This window comes from Typopeltis vanoorti, chromosome 22 (assembly GCF_054136105.1).
Source record: "Typopeltis vanoorti isolate ZY-2024b chromosome 22, IOZ_Tvanoo_1.0, whole genome shotgun sequence".
In the NCBI taxonomy this organism is placed as follows: Eukaryota; Metazoa; Arthropoda; class Arachnida; order Uropygi; family Thelyphonidae; genus Typopeltis; species Typopeltis vanoorti.
In genome coordinates this window covers 87,655,832-87,673,974 of record NC_143570.1, presented here as the reverse complement: position 1 = coordinate 87,673,974, position 18,143 = coordinate 87,655,832, and the positions used below count along the sequence as shown (strand labels likewise).

The 18,143-nt window shown below is 36.8% G+C and overlaps 1 protein-coding gene across 3 annotated transcripts in view; it reads left to right on the top strand.

The window, feature by feature from the left end:
• Pym (partner of Y14 and mago) overlaps window positions 1-18,143 on the top strand; it is a 48,930-nt gene that overhangs the window by 13,244 nt on the left and 17,543 nt on the right. The window lies entirely within an intron of this gene.

Below are 18,143 nucleotides of genomic sequence, written 5' to 3'. Positions count from 1 at the left end.
AACCAAAGCACATTAAGTACTTTTGGTGGTATTTTTGGACTAAAGATTAGATAATTATTAATATTCTTTCTTCTCCTCCTATAAATACCAAATATGACACTTTTTCTTTGCCCCTTTCAAGCCATTTTGAGTTCTCCAGTATGCAGGATATGCAAAGTTCGGCAGTATCACCAAGTAAGGATTTCCTTTATCCAACTCCTCTGTTACTTTATTATAGAAAGTAAGTTACCAAGGCAAGACCCCTTCACAAAACCATGTTGCCCCTTACAAAGTATCATATTTCTGTCCACCAAGTCCTGAATTCTAATTTTTATCTATTTCTTCAAAACCTTAACCACCAGTCCTAATATACTGATTAGCCTATAGTTTGCTACTTCTGTCTTGAAGCTAACCTTATATGGAATTATTTTCACCTCTTTCCACTCTGTTGGAACTCTATCAGAACTGAGGCTTAAATTAAACAGCTTGGTCAGAGAATGTGCTAATTCTCTTGCACATTCTCGTAACACATGAGCCAATATGCCAACTAACCCTATGGCAGCGTTAGCATTAAGCTTCTATAATATATTAATCACCTCTATTTCTTCTATCTCTAGACTCTCATTAATCAGTGACACATTTGGCATTGCAATATCATAACTGAAATGGTACACTTGCAAAATGTTTGCTAAGTAACGCAACTATTTGATTTGCTTCTGCTGCTTCGCTACCATCAACACTTTTTAAAGTCATCCTTCCATAGTTATTCCTCCTTTTACTTGCTGTGTAGTGAAAGAACTCCTTAGGTTTTCTTTTGGACTAATCAGCTACCTTTCTTTTATAATTAGCTTTGGCCTTCCTTACCATATAGGTCACCCTCCTTGCCTGTACCTTTTACTGCTCATGAGTATGCTGATTGCCTTTTTCTTTATACTCCACAACTTTTTCTTTATCTCAACTCCTCTTAATAATACTATTCATCCATCTTACTCCTTAATTTCTTCTTCTGACTCTGGGTATACAGTCTGATACTGCTTTCCTTAAACAATCTCTCATGCACCATCAACATCTTTCCCCCTTTAAATTCTCATGCCACAGCACTGCTGGAAGCTGACTTCTCAGCTTGTCATAATCACCAGCCTTGTAATTCTACATATAACCCTTCTTAACAAAAAATTCTGCACCTTTTTACAATCTCTTTGGTCAAGATCACAGGTTAACTTTCCCCAAGTGGAGACAGTGAGACAAAATTGGTTATTGATATGGTCTCTAATGCTATGACTAGATCCAACACTCTTGAACCTCTTGTCCCTTCCATTACATGCTGTCTCGGGTAATTAGCTCTTAACAACTGTATAAACTTAATTTCCTTCCTTTCTTCTGACCATTTCATCTCTCAATCTGTGTCTCCATACTTTAAATCCATAATAATAATTACTAGACCTTCACTCATCATGCAAATTTGCCAATGCATAATATCTGCATTCTCCCTTATACTCTTTGGATTATAGCAGCAACCAATTATATATTTCATCCTGTTGATCTCTATTTCATACCAAATAGCCTCAAACGAACTGCCCTCTGCATACCTGTCATCTTGAGGCACTTCTACTCTTTTTGGCTTCAACTCTTTGTCTATCATTAGTAAATCAAACCCCCTCCCTCCATTCTGTCCTCCCTGAAAATACTGTATCCCTTTAAATTCTATCCCTATAACTATATCATTCTTAGTCAACCAAGTCTCACTGATTTCTGTCATTTTTGGCCACGTTTTACTAACTAATGCAAAAATTCTTTGCGCTTATTCCAAATACTTCTGGCATTAGTATACATAAACTGCAATACAATTAATCACAATCTCAGAGTGTGTGTGTGTGTGTGTGTGTGTGTAATTGTACACAATTTATTTTCTGAGAACATTTAATCCCACATTCACAGCAATTAGTGACCGTAGTACTATTAACAAATCCCATTTTCTTGTTTTTGACCATTTACTCTATCCTTTATCAATGAATGTTCTAAATGCCATACACCCAGTCCATTTAAGTGCAAACCATCACTCTTAAAAAAATTCCTTCTTTTTATCAAACTCATCCCAGGCATTCATGAAATGAATATTCAGTTTCATTTCTTTCAGTTATATATTTGGTTTAATCCTTTATCCAAGTGTAAGTAAACAAAGTTTGTGCCTGAAGTATTTTCAGGGCTGGGACAACTTGTGGCAAAGGTGGTAAAACTTCTCATCACTTGCCTTACTATCCCATAATGCAAAGCACATCTCCTTGCAGACATGTATAATGCTATTTATTAAGGGGAGGTTTACTACCCAGATCAGTTTCAACCTTTATTGAGGTCTCATCAGTGGGACCCAGACCCAGAGGTGGTGATATTTCCATATACACGTTGCCAAAAGGTGTCACACCTTATTATTAAAATTCTCTTTTTCTTTAAAAAAGATTTTTACACAACCTTACATCATTCCATTTTCTATAATTGCTCTTCTGTTTAATTCATCACTGTCGAATCTTGGTAGCATACTCGTGATCTTTCCACTCTTGTGGAAAGATCACGAGAAAGTTCATGAAAATCCTCATCATGTTTGTTGAGGTTAGTGTCATTTCTTAAGGTAGAAGCAGATTGAAGGAAAAGTGTTCAATATTTATATTTGCTGCGATGGAGTAGAGTGGCCTTCCAGCATATTCTATGATGGATGTCCAAAGCATGGTCAGCAAGTCCTCAGTGGCTGGTGGTGGAAACAGATATAGTTCTTATGTTCAGTAATTCTGATGTTGGCTCTCTTGCCTGTTTGACCATAGTAGAATAGTTTACAACTACAAGGGACTTGTTTAACACCTGGCAGGTTTGGGGGATTGTAGCTGGTCTTTGGTGGAGCAGATAAGGGACGTTAATTTTTTATGATCTGTAAGTGGTTGAAAGATTTTCGTTAGTTTTTCAGCTGTGCCTTGGATATACGGAATAGTGATAACTTTGGTGTTGTCTCTGTTCTGGAAAGGGTGCATGGGTTTGAGGTTTTAATGTTTTTTTGGGTACAATAGAAATTGTAGCTATTGGCTAAGAAGGTTTTGTGAATGTAGTCAAGTTCCATGGAGAGGGAACTGTTATCTGAACTAATTAATTTAGCCCAGTTATATGAAAGGTTTTAATAGTCCCATGCCATTGAGAGGGGGGGGGGCTATTTGTAAATGCATCTATTGATATGTGTGGGTTTTCTGTGAACACATAGAATGCCACGGATCCATGAGGCTGGCATGTAATTAAAGTGTCTAGGAAGGGGCAGCTCTTGATATTTTCTTCTTTTAATTTCAACCAGGTCGTGGGATGTTGATTGTTTAGACGTGTTAAGAATATGTTGAGAGCATCGAGGCCAAGTGGCCAAATGGAGAACACATCATCAACAAAGCATAGCCGAACAGTGGGTCTGTATGGAGTAGAGTTTAGCGCTTTCTTTTCAAATGTTTCCATAAGAAATTAGCCAGGTGGAAGGTGAGGGCAGAGAAAGCAGAGGGTCCATAGCTGTCCTCTCTATTTGTTTGTGGAATTATCCTTGCCACACGAAATAGCCAGAGTTCATAGTGAACTTAAACAAGGCTGAAATATCGGTAGGAAATTCAGGTTGAATAAGGTCTAAAGTGTCTTTAAGTAGGACATGGAACAGAGAGATGTCAAAACTGACAATATGTTGGAATGTGAGATTTCTACACTGACTTTAAAGTGGGTCAAGTATTTTTATGTATGAAAGGGATTTTGCTAGTATATTGGGAAAGCGGGCATTTGTATACGGGCGCATTGGCATCTACAGTTGGGTGTAATGGCACATTCTGTTTATGGATTTCAGGTAGTCCATATATATTGGGAGGAGAAAGGTCTAGAATTTGATGATTTTAGTTTATTAGTAACTTCAAACAGGCCATATAAAAATTAGCATCCCTTATCTGCTCTACCAAAGACCAGCCACAGTACCTAGATCTGCCAGGTTCCTTATAGTCATAAACTATCCTATGACCAAAGAGGTAAGAACAGCCAACATCAGAATTGCTGACCATAAGTAGACTAGACCTATTTTCATTGCTACAGCCACTCAGGAGTTGATGACCCTGCTTTGGACAACCACCATAGAATACGCTGAAGAAGACCACCCTACTCCATTGTAACAAATATAAATATGAATTTGATGATTTTAGTTTATTAGTAACTTCAAACAGGCCATATAAAAATTAGCATCCCTTATCTGCTCTACCAAAGACCAGTCACAGTACCTAGATCTGCCAGGTTCCTTATAGTCATAAACTATCCTATGACCAAAGAGGTAAGAACAGCCAACATCAGAATTGCTGACCATAAGGAGACTAGACCTATTTTCATTGCTACAGCCACTCAGGAGTTGATGACCATGCTTTGGACAACCACCATGGAATACGCTGAAGAAGACCACCCTACTCCATTCCACCCTACCCCTAACCTCAACAAATTTGGGAAGCTCTCATCCTTTGTAAGCCTGCTCAGAAGTCTGCTATCCAGTCCCATCTGTTTCAATTTATTTAATAGTTTGTCATGTGGGAGCCCATTAAAAGCTTTGCAAAGTACACTACTGTATATGCAGCTCCCCTGTCCAAGGTATTTGTCACATTATAGTACATAAGTAAGTTAGTAAAACATGATCTCCCCTTACCAAACCCATGCTGATAACCACAAAGAATACTGCTGTTTTCAACCCACTTCTGTATCCTGCTTCTCAGCAATATCTCTAGTACCTTCACCACAACTCCAGATATACAGATAGACTTATAATTTGAAGCCGTTGCAAAGCTTTTGTACCTCCATACTTGATTATTTCTGGTTGAATATGATTTACTCCAGCTGCCTTTCCACATTTCAAGTTTTTGACAGCCTTTTCTACCTTGAGTATTGATATGTGCTCCTCTTTGCATTCCTCTTGAAAATTGTGTAGTATGGTTTATGGTTCTGTCACTGCTTGGTTCATTTAACAGTCCTTCAAAGTAATTACTCCAGACATCTAGTATATCCTTATCTTTAGTTTTTTATATCACCTTTATCATCTTTGATTCCTTTTACAATACTCTTTCCTTCATTTCTAAGCTTCTTTAATAGCCTCCAGAACATTTTGCCACCTTCATGATATTTATTTTCTTTATTCTTACCACCAAAGTCTTCCCATGACTTTTGTTTACCTGCTTTTACACATAGCTTAGCTCTCTTACATTTTTCTCTGTATTCTTTTAGGGCATCTGCTAGAATATTGGAAGTATTAAGTTTATTTTAGTTAATATTATTTTAGTTTATTTTAGTCTACATTATAATTTCCTTAAAAAAATACAGTTATGAAGTATTGTCAGCTCTGTGAAAGCTGATTTTGAATAACACATTTGCAGTGAGCATTGTCCACATGTGTAGAAATCACCAGCGGGAACTAGCTTTACTGTATATGCTGCTTCCATGTTGCATATACAGTAAAACTTGTAAAAGTAAAAATTGCAACTAACATACAGTTGTATGTTAGTTGCAACTTTTTTTTTTTTTGGTAGGATTTTGTTTGTAAAATGTCTTAATGATATAGACAATCTCAAATGCAATTAGAATTAATTTCAAGTTATATATATATTCATATATACAAATATGCATCTTTATTTGCTTTACATAAATTCTGTGTTTTCTGTACCAAATAGCTGCATTATAAACAGTTGTTACATGTATTTTCTGTACTGAAAATTTGGAAGAGGATGCTAGGACAAATGTGTTTAGTTAAATACTATATTTAATGTTACAATAAATCTATTTTGCTTGCGTGCATATAGCATAGTGTCTGTGGGAGGGGAGTGTTTGTTATTATGAAGTGTCCTTCCAGTAATTGTACTAATTGTTGCTAACTATAGTACATAGACTGTAAATGTGTCTGTATTGTTTATTTAGTGATAGTTGTTTTTCTTGCTTCTGCAGTAGTGTGTTGAGGATGGAATATGTCTTTCATGATATAGGAACATTTTTATTACAGTTTCTAAAAGAACAGAAGTTATAAGCAAAAAATTCATCTATTCCTGAATAAAAATGAATCCTATGTATTATAAGAACTAGACTGCATTTGTTGATCTCTAACAAAATACTAGAATATGTGAGATATCTGTTATTGATAAGACAGAAGAGCTGCTGACAAAAAAAAAAAAAAGTATGTAACGAACTTAGAATTCACAAAAGAGTGGATAATTCCAATAATGATTGTAAATTATATATTATTATGTAAAAAATATATATATATTGATCATCAGTGAATAAAAAAAACTTCTTAGGAAGCCAAGCAAAATATAAATATAAAATATTATGTAAAAGAAAAAGTATATTGATCATCAGTGGATTAAAAAACTTCTTAGAAAGCCAAGCAAAATATAAATAAAACATACAAATGACTGCACATAACAGGCACACAAAAAACAGGCAAATCAACAAATTGTTGATTCACTCCACCTAGCAACTTATAAAACACACACACATAATATAACAAATGTTAATTATTAATAATTTATTTTCCAGTAAAAAAAGTATTTCTATTCACATCTGTTCTTTCTCCTCCTTTATATTTCCTTTATCACATTGATCATTAATGATGGTTTACATATTTACACCTTTTATTAACTCAAATATGCCAACCAAATATAGAATTCTCCTTAATTTATTATTTTCTAATATATCCTAAAACAAACGTATTAGTGTCCCCCCCCCCCCCAAACACACACACACATATATGGTCGCAATCAAAGGACCATTGTGATATGCACTAGGTTTGCTGATACACAAGCCAGAAATTGCTGTGGGCACAATGTTTTCTTTTGCTCTGCCAGATGGTTAGGGTGGCGGTGAGAGAATTCTGATTGTCCCGATGTAAATGTGTTAATAAATTTACATTCAAGCCTGGGCATTGGTTGAACTCATTAATAATGGAATGAAGGTGATATTTATTATTATTATTATTATATAACACCTCCAGGGAGTCCAAAGACTCATCGAGGGAGGGCACCTGCTCTACAATTCACTGTCTCCACCACTCCACTAACCACAACCACCTTCATCTACACCAGCGCCATCTACCGCCGACCATCACCACCACTATTTTCACAAATCCCAAACATCCATGCCCACAGCAGGATTCGAACCTGCAGCCTTTTGAAAATTATAATGGCATGATACAATACCATTTAATCTTGCAGTATTACCATGAATTCATTAATTTTGCCAAATTTGTGTCCTGTATATGTTAAAAATGATGTCATCTGAGGACATCATGCACTAACTCCAACAGACTACAGACATATTTCTATGGAAATGACTTAGACTAAGGAATTTATTTTCATTAAAAGACATTACAAGTATGACAAAACAGATTATAAACAATTTATATTTTGCTGAAACACTGCATGAATGATCAAAATTTGGATTACTTAGTACATACAAAAAATTTGAACAATTAAAATTTGCAGTAGAGCTATGAAGAACGGTGTTGTTCTCTTTGCCTCATTTTGTATGGAAAGACTGAAAACATTCTGGACAGATTGGAACCTCACATCTGCCACAGATGTATTTTGTTTTACTCTTGCAGTCTACATCTCTGCAATGATTAGCATTAGCACCTGTTGTCTTCTTTGGGAAGTGTCCACCACCATCAAAACGTTTCTCATTTGGCGTTTCTTTAGTGCTGGTGGTGTCTGACTTGAAGGGTGTCCTCGTTTCTTTGTACCTAGCTGAGCTAAACTTTGATATATCAAAGCAGTTGCCACTCTTGATTTGAATTCCAACAAATCCAATTTTCTTTTTCTTCCCGTTTCCAAATGATCCATGCATTACAAACAAGTACATTTAACATATGGTAAAAAATTCTCATATACCATCATTTGTTCCTGGTATCATTTCGATACAAAGCCACAAGAGAGTCCATAAGGTCCACTCCACCCATATGTTTGTTATAAACAGCTATGTTGCGAGGAATTTCAACATACTTTTTTCTTTCCTTTGTAAAAGGAAAGAAAAAAGTATGTTGACGACATGGTAACTGACATATTTCCTCGTCCCATCTTCTGCAAATCCTATTCATTTTTCAGTTTCTTGTCAGCAACTTGAAGTCGATTTCTTCTGCATGTACCCATATAATAAATATCATCTTCCTTTAGTTTCTCAATTGGGGGGATGCTTGTGAAGAAGTTGTCTGCGTATACCTCGAAGTTCTTACCAGCAAGATCATGAAAGCCTAAGTACTACATTTTCACTTGCACTGAATGAGTCTGAATTTTGTCTTCCAGGATCTGCACTTACATAAAGATCAAAACAATATACATAGCCTGAAATGCCTGCCCTCACCCACATTTTGAAACCCCATTTTTTTTGTTTCTTAGGTAAGTATTGTTTGAGTTGTGAACGTCCCTTGAATCGAATCATCATCTCATCTACACTCTGAAATTCTGGGCTGACAGCAGCATGGAATGTTTCATGAAACTTTTGCAGCACTGGTCTTATATGTATTGCCTTGTCTTTATTGTTGGTACGTATTGTGTGTCTGAATCAACAAAAAGGAAATATCGCCTTATGTCCTCCCATCTGCATGTTTTCAGAAGACCAATACTGTCTTACACATGGGTATTTTATGTATATCATGACAAGTACAATTCCAAGGTAAATTTTGAGTTCAGTCACTTTTTTTATATTTTTTTATTTATATATTTTTTATTTTATGTATATCATGACAAGTACAATTCCAAGGTAAATTTTGAGTTCAGTCAAGTAAGTGCTAAATTATCTTTGTCTTTACGGCATGCATACAGATTAGTTTGTTTCACAATTTCATCCATCAATTCATCTGGAAACAGCGGTGAAAAATAATCTACAGGCCTCTCTCCATGAATATTTACTTGGTGTTTTCCTCTAAACTATGGTTCAGTACCAGCAAAGGGCTTATCGTTCTCACTAAACCACACTGGTTGTCTCTGCAATGGCATATGACCAGCAACAGTTGTATTTAGCACACTAGCTGGACCTTGATGTTGCGAGTCTGGCCAACAGGGGAAAGACACTGAACATCACTGTCTTCGCTTGAACTGTCACTCTCATAGGATCATCATCAGAATCATTCAGCTCCAAACCATCTTCGGATTATTCCAACAGCAAAGGGCTTATCTTTTTTCAATCTCCTCTTCAGTACGTCTCTTGTGATAATAGGCCTTTTTTATGCCTGATGGACCTGGCTTTTGGTTATCCATCTGTAAAAGAGATGATAATGCTATTTAACACACTTACTATTCTTTAATGTTTGCAAACATAAAATAAATAAAATTATAAAAATATTGTACAAGAACTTTCTAACCTCAAACTATTTGCCACTTAGATTACCTTATAAACATATTATAGATTACCTCATGAGAGGTTGTTTTCGACTTCGTTTTATATAGTAATAAACATGAACAAATTAAATATTCACACTTCATCTACAAGGTATAACAATATATAAAACCATACTAACCTTTCCAGAAGACTCATAAAATCATCAAATTAAAATCAACAATATGATGCCTCCATGCACTGCAGAGAGATTGGTATTCCTTTGACTCTGTTGAAACTCCTGCCATCTGGTGTGGTTTCTAAGAACACTTTGGTCTCCCCAGTTGAGGAGATACACTAAATGCACAGTAGCACTAAATTATGAATGAATAATTATTATTAAAATAATAATTATTAAGACTATGGGAAATCCTAGAAGAATATGAAATACCAAACCAACTCTTTAGAGCCTTATATAATATATATCAAGATAATAAAATATCTGTGAAGTACAATAATTCAACATCAAGCTGGAAACCAATAAATAGAGGAGTACGTCAGGGTTTGCCCTCTCTCACCAGTTTTATTTAATATATACATAGATAAAATCATAAAAGAATGGAAGATAATTAATGAAGGAGGATTCAAGATAAACTGTAACACCAGATTAGCTACTCTTCTTTTTGCTGATGACCAAATAATCTTGGAAACAAAGACGATGAACTACAAAAATCATTATGCAGTCTAAATAATCTGATAAAAACATATGGTATGGAAATATCAACAGACAAAACAAAAGTCATGGCCTTCAAAGGTGCTAATCCAATAAGAAGCAAAATAGTAATAAACAACAAAATAATAGAGCAAGTAAATAGATTCAAATATTTAGGTTGCACAATGTCATATGAAAATGAAGCTTACATAGAACCAAAGATATCAAACTTTTTAAAAGTAGCAGGCATTATAAATAAAATTTTTAAACCCAATTATGTACAAAAACACACACGAATAAGAATCTACAATACAGTAGCTAAACCAGCCTTACTTTATGGCAGTGAGATTTGGACACTAAAAAAAGCAGATGAAAGAAGAATTGAATCATCCGAAGTGAAATATCTGCACAGAACTGAAGGAGTCACAATAATGGACAAAATGAAAAGCAGCAAAATCAAAAAAAAAACTTGGAATTACAACCTCCCTAAATGAAACAGTTATTTGCTATAGAGAAAAATGGAAAGAACATACTGAGAATGAATAGAAGCAGAATACCTAAACAAATTCTAAATTACTACCCAAAAGATACTCGATGCAGAGGAAGGCCCTTAAAAAGATGGAATTGAGTCCGGAACAGGCCCCTTGGTCTATAAGCCTGGAAAGGAAGAATTATTATGAGGGAAAATATATGTGTCCTCATGTGAGGCCCTTATGCATGAGAGGGTTAAACAACAGTTTTAATTCCTCCAGTGTTTTCATCTCTATCACACATCTTCAGAGATACAACTTAAAAATCGTAAAGTGCACACAAGTGACTAAAATTTGAACTCATTAGATTTAAAACAAGCTTAAAATTGTAGAAAGAGCACTCTATGGGCACTAGTACGAAGCTTTGGTTGTTAAATGGAAGATCTAAGAATTAGTTTTCCGTATTTTAGGGAGTTTCACTCAACCATATTTGTTAGGTTGGTTTTAACAGCAGTTGCACATTCCAAACTCTCTCATATTTCTAGCTGTGGCAGGGAAGCACAGCTAGCACTTTTACTTCCATTTGATTCTTTGAGCCATGCTTTGGACACCACATGCAGAAGCAAATGAAAGAAAAAATCTGTTAGACCTCAGTATTCTATTGTATGTTGTGAATTCCTTTAGTCAATTAATAATTATGTATAACCAGCGTATAAGCCTTTCTACGAGAACCTTAGTATTCATTTTAGTGGTGGCTGATGTTTTTTATATGTTCTTCTAATCAGATGTTATTTGACTTTCTATAACATTAATTTTATTATTATTATATGGATATATCTCCTTGGAGTCAGAAGACCCATTGTGTGGGACCTATACTAACTTTTATATACACAATCCTTTTAAACTCATTCACTGTCAGAGCCCTCACAACTAATTATGTCAATCCAATTCCACTATTCACTAGACCCCAAGCAAAAAATCTAGTGTACACACTCTTACTAACTGCACTTTTACATGACTTCCTTTAATTCTCTCTCTCTATTTATCATATAAAGTATACATTACCTTACATTTTGCAACATTAAAATGACAATAGTTTTCCTTTTGCCCACACTGCCAATTTATTTAAATAATTCTTCAGGATATTCATCATGCTGGTCTGGTTGGCTGAATGGTTAGCGTATCCACTCACCATCCAAAAGGCTGTGGGTTCAAATCCTGCTGTGGGCATGGATGTTTGTGACTGTGAAAATAGTAGTGGTGGTAGTGGGTAGGTAGATGTAGTTGCAGTTCATTGGTGGATTGAGTGGTGGAGACAGAGTTGTAGAGTAGGTGTCCTCCCTCGATGAGTCTTTGGACTCCCTGGAGGTGTCACATAATATAATAATCTCAAATGTCTTTGCTGGTCTGGTTGGCTGAGTGGTTAGCGTATCCGCTCTCCAGCTGAAAAGTTGCAGGTTCAAATCCTGCCATGGGCATGGATGGTTGTGTGAAAATACTAGTGGTAGTGGTGGGCAGTAGATGGTAGTTGTAGTTGGAGAAGAGGGTGGAGACAGAGTTGTAGAGTAGGTATCCTCCTTCGATGAGTCTTCGGACTCCCTGGAGGTAGCACGTAATAATAATAATATTGAAAACTTTGTTTTGTGTCAGTCTTACAGAATTCCTTCAGTAACTTATAAGTTACTATCATGTCCCCTCTTTTACACTTATCAAATAAATTTTGCAACCTTATACATCTTCAATCTATTTTAAATGGGAGCATTCCACAGACCTGTCACCACGAATGACAGGTCTGTAGAATGCTCGTCTCTGAATTCTCTGACCCCAAAAAACCCAGGTGATGAAATCTATGCACATTAGTCAAGATGTGGCTGAATCATAGTCTTAGGAAAAAATAAAAAATAAAATTAAAAAAAAAGGAGGGGGGGGGGGTTAATAGCTTTCCTGTTCTTTTTTTGTTAGTGTGTGTTTTCCAACATCCAAGTAATCCTCTGAGTTACTTTACCAGCTTTTGCAATATGCCCTCTGAAGTGCAGCTCTTTGTCCACCATTATCCCCCTCCCAAGTCCCTATCCTCATCATTTCCTGCAACCCAGTACCATTAATGCAATACATAGGTATACAACCTTTTCAACCTAAAGTGTACATTACCTTACATTTTGCAACATTAAAATGACAATAGTTATCCTTTTGCCCACACTGTCAATTTATTTAAATAATTCATGACCTTTATCAAATACTGCCATTCCCAGTTTTGCATCATCAGCAAATAACTGAATATCTTTTCTTAAACCATTCTCTGTATCATTAATATGCCACTTAAAGAGTAGTGGCCTTAGTACAGAGTTCTGAGGCATTCCCTAGTCACCCTCATTCTCATAGATTCTATCTCTGGTGTCTGTCAGCCCTTCCCCCATCCATGTTACCAGCTTCGTATCCATTCCTATTTGCTCCAACTTTTGTAATGGTTTTCCATTTGATATTCTGTCCAGTGCTTCGCACAGTCCAGCAGGATCTTATTATACTTGTTTCTCTTATCTCTCTGCTCTCACTTGATTATAAAATGTTGAATATATTACCAAGTCAGGATCTACCTTTTACAAACCCAAGCTGCCCATAAAGTATCATATTCCTATCCACCCATTGCTGGATTTTACCTTTCACCAACTTTTCCAGTGCTTTAACCATCACTCCTGAGATGTTAATTGGTCTGTAATTTGCTACTTCTGTCTTGGAGCCACCTTTATGTAACGGAACTATCTTGCCCTCTTTCCACTTCCTTGAAACCTTGCCAGAGCTGAGACTTATATTGAACAACTTCAACAGAGGCACTGCCAATTCTCTTGCACATTCATGTAGCATATAGGTCGACATGCTATTCAGTCCCACTGCTGTCACATTGATATTTTTCAATATGCCGAGTACCCCCTGTTTACTTCAATTCTGACATGAATCTCTATCACATCAGCAACTGCAAAATTTCCTTGGCAAAGTCATCGCTTAGCAATGGAAAGATGACTCCAGGCTGTGTCAAAAGCTTTTTCCATGTCAAAGAAAACTGAAACTAGATATTCTTGATTCATGAACATATCACTTATAGAAGTTTCTAAATAGACCAAATGGTCTAAAGTTGAACAATGTCTATGAAAGCCATATTGTGTATTGGAGAGAAGATCATTGCTTATTAAATACCATAGAAGTCTAGCATTAGCAATTTTTTTCTATCTTATAAAGACAGCTGGTCAGAGCAATAGGTTGATAATCATTTGCTTATGTTGGATTCTCCTGGTTTTGTGATAGCAGTGACAACTGACTTATGCCAAGAATCTGGCAACTGTTTCTCTGCAAGTATTCTGTTGTATATTAAGACACCTATCACCATCGAATATGATGATAGGTGTCTTATCATTTCACAATGGATGTCATCAGACCCTACTGCACTAGGAAGAGACAGTTTCTTCTTCAACAAATGGCTGATTTGAGTCTGTTATTCAAAAGGGAGAGGTCATCATTGTCACAGATTCTTTCAATGATTCAACCTCGTCTATTTGTGTTGGTCACAATACTCCACAGAGTATTGTGACCATTAAAGTCACCCACAAGTATGGGTTCAGGCAGTTGCAAGATAATGTTATCAAGATTGATTTCATTTAACTCATCACTCAATGGTAAATAAATTGAACATATTTTAATAAAAAATCCCATGGTTAGGCGAACTGCTACTGCTTCCAGACCAGTATCAAGTTGGACATGATGGAAAGGAGTGACTGCCCACTAGGATAGTTACTCCTCCATGAGCAGGACCACCTCCAGTTCTGTCCTTGCATAGAACAGGGAAATTTATTATGGTTGGGCAGGTCTTAAGTATGTTTCCTGTAGACAGAAACAAGGTTTATGTTTCTGCAGCAGAATCTTGATATCACTGATATTCTGGCAAAACCCATGGCAGTTCCATTGTAAAAATTTTCCTATTGTTTTGGTTTTAAGGAGGTTGAGGGATTACTTTTGTCAGATTTATATTATTTGTTTTTGGGAAGTATGGAGGGCCAGTGTCCATCTATTCTTCTGGTAAAATATTCAATACATCTGACGTGCCAGGATCAGTTGGCAAGTTTAATTTACTTTCGGTGAGTACCAAAGTATCTATTTTTTCTGTGAGGATGTCTGCTGATTTATCTTTAATAATTTTTTGACAAGTGGATTCTCATCAAATGTAACCATTTTTGGAGTTGTCTCTGGAGTAAGACTGTTGAAAATTTATTTTTCACTTGGTTAGACTATAATAAATTTAGTTTAATCCTTTAACCAAGTGTGAGCAAATAAAGTTTGCACCTGAAAATATCTTCAGGACTGGGGTAAGGTAGTACAACACTGGGCAACTCGCAGCAAAGGTGGAGCCAGCTAACATCACTCCTATCTCAGTATCTCCCATAATGCAAAACACATCTCCTTGCAGATATGTATAATGTTATGCATTAAGGGAAGGGCCACTACCCAGATTAAACTAAATTTATTATAGTCTAACCAAGTGAAAAATAAACTTTCATTAAATTACTCTGGATTTAGAGAAAGATGTTGAGCTTAGCAATGCCAGGTCACCATTTGGCAACTCCTATAGGTAAAGATGACCTGCCATTGCTTCTGCCTGGTATCTCCACCTCTGGGCCTGGCTCCCACTGAAGAGACCCCAATAAAGGTCGAAACTAATCTGGATAGTGGCCCTTCCCTTAATGCATAACATTATACATATCCGCAAGATGTGTTTTGCATTATGGGAGATACTGAGATAGGAGTGATGTTGTTTGCTCTACCTTTGCTGCGAGTTTCCCGGTGTTGTACTACCTTACCCGAGTCCTGAAGATATTTTCAGGCACAAACTTGGTTTGCTCACACTTAGATAAAGGATTAAACTAAATTTATTATAGTAAGACTGTAGGTAATGAAGTTGATGTGTTCAACAGAGAAGTGCTTGCGATCATAAAGTTCAGGTATGGTGAAATTATCAGATGGTAGAATATATGTATTTGTGATGCTGTGAACATTTTTTAGCTATGACCTTCTCAGCATAAGAGGATCTCAGAACAGGTATGGTGATTTCTTTTTGCATTCTGATATATGTTTTGTTCTGTTTTATTTATTTATTTTTTTTTTAATTATTATTATTTTTTTTGTGTTTTTATTTTTCTACATCTGACATACATGAGAGTAAGCTGGATGATTTCCCTGAGAGTTGACACATTTAGCTTTTTTTTTTTACAAGCAATATCATGCTTTTTAGTACCACATTGGGCACAGGTGGTAAAGCCATGACAGGCAGTTTGGGCATGACCATATTTTCTGACATTTAAAGCATCCTAGTGGATTAAGAATGTATGTTCTAACAGAACGGTTGAGATACCCTGCATTTAGAGATGTTGAAGGCTTAGGTGTATCAAAAGTAAGGATGATGTTCTTGGTTGGAGCCAGGTGACCATCCCTACGTATCTGGATATGCCTTACACGTGTCACTCCCTGATCTTTAAGCTCTTAATATATCTCCTCATTAGGAACATCAAGGAGATCCCATTCTGATATCACTCCTCTACAGGAATTGAGTGTTTTATGAGGTGTTATGAATGGTATTCTGTCAATTGATATTGCTCCCAGTAGTTTAGTGGAATGTTGCTGACATAATGTCTTCATAAGGATATCAGCAAAACATAACTTCTTAAGAGTTTTGGAAGATCTTGCCAGTCCTTCGAAACCCTTTTGAATAAAGAAGGGTGACATTTTCTCTATTGGTTTTCACCTGTTGTGTGAATGATCAAAAACACTGGTACTATACTAGTATCATATCTTTTGTTTCTTACTTCTGTTACCAAATGTTGTATCTACAGTATCAGTACTTGATTGGGACTGTTCCCCTGACATGTTTGAGGATGAAGGATTCATGCCCAAGGGGTTTTTAGTTCGGCATCAGCTCCCCACCCACCATGGAGCCACACATGGACATCCACTAACCAGTAGGCAATGACTGTGTTGGGAGTGGAACTCCAGGTGCTATACTAGCACCACAGCAAGCCTTGAATCTTGATCCCAGAACAGTTGAGATCATTTGATGGGGGTGAGAGACACTGTATCACTGTTAACTCTTGCAGGTAAGTCCACTAGCCAATTGATCATGACTGGGCCATTCAGGACTGCCCGTCTTACTGAAGCAGAGTCCCAGGTTGTGCAAGACTACCAGGATCCACCTTTTTGATGTCCACAGGTTGCACTACACATCAAACACAGTAGCAGGGCATTGGATCCCAGTGATGGTGATCTGGAAGAAAAGATAGCAAAAAAAGACTAAGGAGAAGTTGAGCAAAGAATGTGGGAAGAAAAGCCAAGAAAAAGAGAAAGAATGAAAGGGGCCAATGCCATCACATTTGAGGATGAAGAATTCATACCCAAGGAGTTCTTGGTTTGGTGTCACAGCCCCCACCACCACCCACCATGGAGCCATACATGGATGCTCATTCATTGGCAGGCAATGACCTGTGCTTGGGAGTGGAACACCAGGGCTACGAAGAATGCTATACCAGCACCACAGCAAGCCTTTAATCCTGATCCTGATTACTGCAACACTGTCAACCATTGCAGGCAAGACCACTAGCTAATTGATCCTGGTTGAGCCATTCAGGACCACCCATCTTGCTGAAGCAGAGGTGAAATTAGTGCAAGACTACTAGGATCTCCCCCCCCTTTTTTTTTTTTTTTGGATGACCATGGGTTGCACTTCATGGCAAACACAGCAGCAGGACATTGAATTCCAGTGATTGTGGTCTGCAAGAAATTATAGTAAAAAAGAAACCATGGAAACAAAAGCGAAGAAAAAGAGGATGAATGAAAAAGGACCAGTACCATCATTGGGAACTGGTCCCATCGACCACAAACAGGTGTCACACAGGGAGGAGGGGATTAGTAGATCTTGTCCAGTTCCATGTAGGAAGCAGAAGGATTGGCGGTTTTTAGACTTACATTTCTGGTTGCAAACAGGTTCTGTGGACACAACTGTTTGAGATGATCTGGTCACTGTGTGATGAGCTTCTGTACTTTTTCATTGATCTAGAACATCTCAGTAGAATGAAGATAATATGGAAAGTGATGGGCCACTATGCATGCACAGAACTATGACTGCATGAGTCCTGTGGTAGATTCTTTCAAGATATGTGCAACAGTTGTTTTGTTAATCTGAAATGTCTTGAGGATAAAAATATTCCTAAAAAGATTATTTTGTTTTCAAGGTGGGACTAGGCCTCTATTGTTGAGTGGCTCACAAGGTGCTGCATAGGTTGTCCCAGTTGATTTTATTCCAGAGGAAACATCTGATTGATTTTTAGATTTGATGGAGAAAGTCTTTTGGGATGTCAGTACTTTGAAGCTGTGTCGGAACATAGTTGCAGCTATCTTGTTAATTAATAAAATTCTTCCCCTGAGTGAAGAAGTTGATCACATGTTGTTCCATTTGTTTAGTACCTGTTTGAAGTGGCCATGCAGCCATATCCAATTAAGTGTGTTAGAGATTGATGCCGAAGTACTTTAGTCCTCTACTTGACCAGCTAGATTTGACAGGAAAGCCAGTTCTGGACTTCATTTGCCTACCTGTAAGCCAGTAGTTTTTT